Source organism: Schistocerca serialis, unplaced genomic scaffold, assembly GCF_023864345.2.
Source record: "Schistocerca serialis cubense isolate TAMUIC-IGC-003099 unplaced genomic scaffold, iqSchSeri2.2 HiC_scaffold_1121, whole genome shotgun sequence".
Classification (NCBI taxonomy): domain Eukaryota; kingdom Metazoa; phylum Arthropoda; class Insecta; order Orthoptera; family Acrididae; genus Schistocerca; species Schistocerca serialis.
This window is the reverse complement of record NW_026047317.1, coordinates 82501-90000: the sequence shown is the minus strand read 5'-3', so window position 1 is coordinate 90000 and position 7500 is coordinate 82501. Positions and strand designations below refer to the sequence as shown.

Genomic DNA, 7500 nt, shown 5'->3' with positions numbered 1-7500 from the left:
TCGCAAAAAACGCTGGGCAAATATATTTCTCGGAAGAGTAATGACAGTCCGAGCCTCCTGCGTGGGAAGAGTCTTTCTAGGCCCTGACCCACGGGAAGCGTGTAGCTTCCCCCATCCCGGACATTTCACGTCGTCACACTACCGGTATTGACTAATAGACTGATTGCTGATAATCATTAGCCACACACTGGGGGAAACGGCCGACAGGGGCGGCAACATAGTGGAGCCGCAGTGTCACTAATGTACAGAGATAGAACAGTTTCGACTGGAACCAGAGTAACCGTATACACGGCACTGATTAGTAATAGATGCAGAGCCATCAGAATACAGATAATATATACAACCGTCCCTATACATGCTGAAAGACTCTGCACACAATGAGAACCACACGTCAGCCAGACACTATCACACACTACTCTCTGCCTCTAACAGGCACACACACAATATCTAACCACCAGCATGGAAGAACATCCGGTGCATCCTCTCCGCCACATTACACAATCCACACTATCATAACCAGACCGGGAGGTCCACCCAGAAAACAGAATATCCCACCCTTCCGACATCCGCCATTGCTCAGCTAAGCCACGAACACCCACACATGTCCTACACAGGGGTGCACCCAACATCACAATACTGCCTCCTGTCACAGTACACAAACAATGGCAGGAATGAAAGACACAGATCTGCCACAACCTTGGAATCGGAGCGCCGCCTGTCATGAGCCACAAGTGCATCCTGACGTGACAAATCGGATGATCCCGCAGGCATGCACTTACGATAATCACTATCAACGAACCTGCCGCCCCCTCCCCCCCCAAAATACACCTTTCCCTACAACGTGTACCTTAACCTAAGCTATATTGTACCTTAACCTAAGCGATATTGTACCTTAACCTAAGGTATATCGTACCTTAACCTAACCTACATTGCGCCTTCACCTAACCTACGTTGTACCTTAACCTAACCTACGTTGTACCTTAACCTAACCTACGTTGTACCTTAACCTAACCTACGTTGTACCTTAACCTAACCTACGTTGTACCTTAACCTAACCTACGTTGTACCTTAACCTAACCTACGTTGTACCTTAACCTAACCTACGTTGTACCTTAACCTAACCTACGTTGTACCTTAACCTAACCTACGTTGTGCCTTAACCTAACCTACGTTGTGCCTTAACCTAACCTACGTTGTGCCTTAACCTAACCTACGTTGTGCCTTAACCTAACCTACGTTGTGCCTTAACCTAACCTACGTTGTGCCTTAACCTAACCTATGTTGTGCCTTAACCTAACCTATGTTGTGCCTTAACCTAACCTATGTTGTGCCTTAACCTAACCTATGTTGTGCCTTAACCTAACCTATGTTGTGCCTTAACCTAACCTATGTTGTGCCTTAACCTAACCTATGTTGTGCCTTAACCTAACCTATGTTGTGCCTTAACCTAACCTATGTTGTGCCTTAACCTAACCTATGTTGTGCCTTAACCTAACCTACGTTGTGCCTTAACCTAACCTACGTTGTGCCTTAACCTAACCTACGTTGTGCCTTAACCTAACCTACGTTGTGCCTTAACCTAACCTACGTTGTGCCTTAACCTAACCTACGTTGTGCCTTAACCTAACCTACGTTGTGCCTTAACCTAACCTACGTTGTGCCTTAACCTAACCTACGTTGTGCCTTAACCTAACCTACGTTGTGCCTTAACCTAACCTACGTTGTGCCTTAACCTAACCTACGTTGTGCCTTAACCTAACCTATGTTGTGCCTTAACCTAACCTATGTTGTGCCTTAACCTAACCTATGTTGTGCCTTAACCTAACCTATGTTGTGCCTTAACCTAACCTATGTTGTGCCTTAACCTAACCTATGTTGTGCCTTAACCTAACCTATGTTGTGCCTTAACCTAACCTATGTTGTGCCTTAACCTAACCTATGTTGTGCCTTAACCTAACCTATGTTGTGCCTTAACCTAACCTATGTTGTGCCTTAACCTAACCTACGTTGTGCCTTAACCTAACCTACGTTGTGCCTTAACCTAACCCATATTGTACCTTAACCTAACCCATATTGTACCTTAACCTAACCCATATTGTACCTTAACCTAACCCATATTGTACCTTAACCTAACCCATATTGTACCTTAACGTAACCTAATTTGTGCCTTAACGTAACCTAATTTGTGCCTTAACGTAACCTAATTTGTGCCTTAACGTAACCTAATTTGTGCCTTAACGTAACCTAATTTGTGCCTTAACGTAACCTAATTTGTGCCTTAACGTAACCTAATTTGTGCCTTAACGTAACCTAATTTGTGCCTTAACGTAACCTAATTTGTGCCTTAACGTAACCTAATTTGTGCCTTAACGTAACCTAATTTGTGCCTTAACGTAACCTAATTTGTGCCTTAACGTAACCTAATTTGTGCCTTAACGTAACCTAATTTGTGCCTTAACGTAACCTAATTTGTGCCTTAACGTAACCTAATTTGTGCCTTAACGTAACCTAATTTGTGCCTTAACGTAACCTAATTTGTGCCTTAACGTAACCTAATTTGTGCCTTAACGTAACCCATGTTGTGCCTTAACGTAACCCATGTTGTGCCTTAACGTAACCCAATTTGTGCCTTAACGTAACCCATGTTGTGCCTTAACCTAACCTATATTGTGCCTCAACCTAACCTATATTGCGCCTTAACCTGACGCACGTTGTCGCTGAACCTGCTCTGTAATTGTTATGCAACTCGTTAAATTAGTGTAGTGTTGCCTAACCGCAACCCTCGCAATATAGTTCGCTATTCGCACTGCCCGGTCCCCTGTGTATCGCGTCATGTTAAACACCTTGCAGGTGTTGCTGACTTTCCACATGCTCCTGCTATACACTGTAATGTGGATAGCAGCAGGACGTACATGCCCCCCCCCCTTCCCCCCTGCCTTCGCAAGCTGGTCGTTGAGAAGTTTGCATGTTCAATGCCCTTCGCATGCCGACGTACTCAGCCTACGTTGTGGTACGGCCTGTCACCTGTCCGCCGATGTACGCAAAACCCACAAACTGTACTGCACATTGGTCCGTATGTACTGAATGATACATCGTGGCACATGTGTGACCGTACGACGACTGCGCCTAGCAACGGCAGACCATACAGTCCAAATATTGTGCACGCAGCTACGTGTCGTCTCCCTATAAGAGCTGGATTGCAGTGTGGTACGCCATTCAGACGTGTGGGAGGAACGGACGCCCTGGATGGCGATCAGCATGAGCAGTCTGTTGATGTAGTGGAGCGTGTATTCGGACGTAGTCGTCTCTTCTCACACACCGTGATAGCATGTTGCACCGCGTTCCACATCTGCGACATCCTGCAGAGGCCGGCTGACAGTCGTTCGCGCAATGGACACCGCATACGTACGGGGGCTACCTTCCACGTGTTCTCGAGGCGTGCACATGTTGTTGCGTCTATGTGGGCAGACGTAGTGTGTTGTGACACCTGACACAGGCATGCAATACTCGTTGCAAATGGCGATGGACGTCTACGTTTGCTGGTGACGTTACGCAAATGAACAACAGGTAACCCGTTGTGGTGCGGTTGTTCTCGCTAGAGGTGAATCAGTGTTGGCGACGATCGGTCGAGCTATTAACCGGTTGTTTCAGGGATACCCACCATGCCCACGAACGTGAAAGGGGACCCACCATGCCCACGAACGCGAAAGGGGATCTGGGTGTGAGGCGATACGCGGCGGTGGCTGGGTGGGACCGTCCCCGGCCGGTGAGGGGGGGCCGCCCGGCGTGCTGGCAGCGCGGTGCGTGGGCGCACGCGCTACAGCCGGCTGGTGGGGGCGGCCAGTGGCAGGCGCGCCGGCCGACGGACGCGGCAGGCGGCGCAGCTGCGCGCCGGCGCCCCCTGCTCGCGGCGCCTTGCGGCCAAAGTAGGTCCTCGCGGGCCCGGTGCGAAGCGCGGTGGCCATCTGCAGTGTGCTGGTCCGATTGAGGACTGTGTGCGCTGAGGATGCGCCGCCGCCCGGCGCTCGGCGCCGCGACGCCGTCTGCTGCTCGGTCGCCCCAGCGGTTCTCGCAGGTGGTTTGTATCGCAGCTGTGCGGACGTGTTGGCGCGTGCGCTGTGCTGGGAGAGTTCGCTTCGGCACCCAAGTGGGGCTTTTGTCCTTCTGTGGCGCTGGCGTTGGAGCTGCCGGTCACCGTAGGTGGCGCGTGTTGTCTCCCGCCGGCAATGCCACGACAGCACGCTCCCGGGCCTCTGTCGGCAGCGGCAAGCTCAGTTGGGAGCACGGGTGGTCGCACCTAAAGCGTCTACTCGCCTAACTCCGGGCGATTGCGCCTCTCTCGAACCCGACCAAGTACTTAGGACGGCGCTGCGCGCCGCCGGGACCTGAGAGGGTTTCGAGGTGTGTTGTGCAGGGGAGCTCAGCCTCCTCCTGTTTGCAGAATAATTGAGCGGACGCTTGCGTGTTCGCGCGGGCCCCCGGGACACACTCCCGGGCGGCCGGCTGCTCAGCTCTAGTTGACGCAGCTCCCTGGTTGATCCTGCCAGTAGTCATATGCTTGTCTCAAAGATTAAGCCATGCATGTCTCAGTACAAGCCGCATTAAGGTGAAAACGCGAATGGCTCATTAAATCAGTTATGGTTCCTTAGATCGTACCCACGTTACTTGGATAACTGTGGTAATTCTAGAGCTAATACATGCAAACAGAGTCCCGACCAGAGATGGAAGGGACGCTTTTATTAGATCAAAACCAATCGGTCGGCTCGTCCGGTCCGTTTGCCTTGGTGACTCTGAATAACTTTGGGCTGATCGCACGGTCCTCGTACCGGCGACGCATCTTTCAAATGTCTGCCTTATCAACTGTCGATGGTAGGTTCTGCGCCTACCATGGTTGTAACGGGTAACGGGGAATCAGGGTTCGATTCCGGAGAGGGAGCCTGAGAAACGGCTACCACATCCAAGGAAGGCAGCAGGCGCGCAAATTACCCACTCCCGGCACGGGGAGGTAGTGACGAAAAATAACGATACGGGACTCATCCGAGGCCCCGTAATCGGAATGAGTACACTTTAAATCCTTTAACGAGTATCTATTGGAGGGCAAGTCTGGTGCCAGCAGCCGCGGTAATTCCAGCTCCAATAGCGTATATTAAAGTTGTTGCGGTTAAAAAGCTCGTAGTTGGATTTGTGTCCCACGCTGTTGGTTCACCGCCCGTCGGTGTTTAACTGGCATGTATCGTGGGACGTCCTGCCGGTGGGGCGAGCTGAAGGCGTGCGACCGCCTCGTGCGTGCTCGTGCGTCCCGAGGCGGACCCCGTTGAAATCCTACCAGGGTGCTCTTTATTGAGTGTCTCGGTGGGCCGGCACGTTTACTTTGAACAAATTAGAGTGCTTAAAGCAGGCAAGCCCGCCTGAATACTGTGTGCATGGAATAATGGAATAGGACCTCGGTTCTATTTTGTTGGTTTTCGGAACCCGAGGTAATGATTAATAGGGACAGGCGGGGGCATTCGTATTGCGACGTTAGAGGTGAAATTCTTGGATCGTCGCAAGACGAACAGAAGCGAAAGCATTTGCCAAGTATGTTTTCATTAATCAAGAACGAAAGTTAGAGGTTCGAAGGCGATCAGATACCGCCCTAGTTCTAACCATAAACGATGCCAGCCAGCGATCCGCCGCAGTTCCTCCGATGACTCGGCGGGCAGCCTCCGGGAAACCAAAGCTTTTGGGTTCCGGGGGAAGTATGGTTGCAAAGCTGAAACTTAAAGGAATTGACGGAAGGGCACCACCAGGAGTGGAGCCTGCGGCTTAATTTGACTCAACACGGGAAACCTCACCAGGCCCGGACACCGGAAGGATTGACAGATTGATAGCTCTTTCTTGATTCGGTGGGTGGTGGTGCATGGCCGTTCTTAGTTGGTGGAGCGATTTGTCTGGTTAATTCCGATAACGAACGAGACTCTAGCCTGCTAACTAGTCGCGTGACATCCTTCGTGCTGTCAGCGATTACTTTTCTTCTTAGAGGGACAGGCGGCTTCTAGCCGCACGAGATTGAGCAATAACAGGTCTGTGATGCCCTTAGATGTTCTGGGCCGCACGCGCGCTACACTGAAGGAATCAGCGTGTCTTCCTAGGCCGAAAGGTCGGGGTAACCCGCTGAACCTCCTTCGTGCTAGGGATTGGGGCTTGCAATTGTTCCCCATGAACGAGGAATTCCCAGTAAGCGCGAGTCATAAGCTCGCGTTGATTACGTCCCTGCCCTTTGTACACACCGCCCGTCGCTACTACCGATTGAATGATTTAGTGAGGTCTTCGGACTGGTACGCGGCATTGACTCTGTCGTTGCCGATGCTACCGGAAAGATGACCAAACTTGATCATTTAGAGGAAGTAAAAGTCGTAACAAGGTTTCCGTAGGTGAACCTGCGGAAGGATCATTACCGACTAGACTGCATGTCTTTCGATGTGCGTGTCGTGTCGCGCAACACGCAGCTACCTGTACGGCTCGCAGTAGCCGTGCGCCGCGTGCGGAACCACGCGTTCGTCTCAAAACTAACGGCAATGTTGTGTGGTACGAGCGCTGAAGCGCTGGAGCGGCTGGCCTGCGGCACCTGGCGCCTGGCGCCGGTTTTGAATGACTTTCGCCCGACTGCCTGTCCGCTCCGGTGTGGAGCCGTACGACGCCCATCGGCCGTGAGGCCGTTGGACACTGAACGCTGGAACAGGGCCGCCACACGCCTCAGTCCCGCCTATGCAACTGTCTCGAAAGAGATGGTGGAAACTATGAAAAGATCACCCAGGACGGTGGATCACTCGGCTCGTGGGTCGATGAAGAACGCAGCAAATTGCGCGTCGACATGTGAACTGCAGGACACATGAACATCGACGTTTCGAACGCACATTGCGGTCCATGGATTCCGTTCCCGGGCCACGTCTGGCTGAGGGTCGGCTACGTATACTGAAGCGCGCGGCGTTTGCCCCGCTTCGCAGACCTGGGAGTGTCGTGGCCGCCTGTGGGGCCGGCCGCGTCTCCTTAAACGTGCGATGCGCGCCCGTCGCCTGGCGGTTCGCATACCGGTACTTACTCGGTAGCGTGCACAGCCGGCTGGCGGTGTGGCGTGCGACACCTCGTACAACGACCTCAGAGCAGGCGAGACTACCCGCTGAATTTAAGCATATTACTAAGCGGAGGAAAAGAAACTAACAAGGATTCCCCCAGTAGCGGCGAGCGAACAGGGAAGAGTCCAGCACCGAACCCCGCAGGCTGCCGCCTGTCGTGGCATGTGGTGTTTGGGAGGGTCCACTACCCCGACGCCTCGCGCCGAGCCCAAGTCCAACTTGAATGAGGCCACGGCCCGTAGAGGGTGCCAGGCCCGTAGCGGCCGGTGCGAGCGTCGGCGGGACCTCTCCTTCGAGTCGGGTTGCTTGAGAGTGCAGCTCCAAGTGGGTGGTAAACTCCATCTGAGACTAAATATGACCACGAGACCGATAGCGAACAAGTACC

At 52.4% G+C, this 7500-nt stretch overlaps 2 non-coding genes and 1 pseudogene across 2 annotated transcripts; all 3 read left to right on the top strand.

Annotated features, from left to right (window-relative positions):
- The first annotated feature begins 4527 nt into the window (after positions 1-4527).
- LOC126432071 (small subunit ribosomal RNA) lies at positions 4528-6436 on the top strand. The gene has a single exon (XR_007577857.1). It is a non-coding gene; the product is annotated as a small subunit ribosomal RNA (ribosomal RNA).
- Positions 6437-6789: 353 nt separating this feature from the next.
- LOC126432050 (5.8S ribosomal RNA) lies at positions 6790-6944 on the top strand. The gene has a single exon (XR_007577838.1). It is a non-coding gene; the product is annotated as a 5.8S ribosomal RNA (ribosomal RNA).
- A 188-nt stretch (positions 6945-7132) lies between these two features.
- Positions 7133-7500, top strand: part of LOC126432086 (large subunit ribosomal RNA) — a 7953-nt pseudogene continuing 7585 nt past the window's right edge.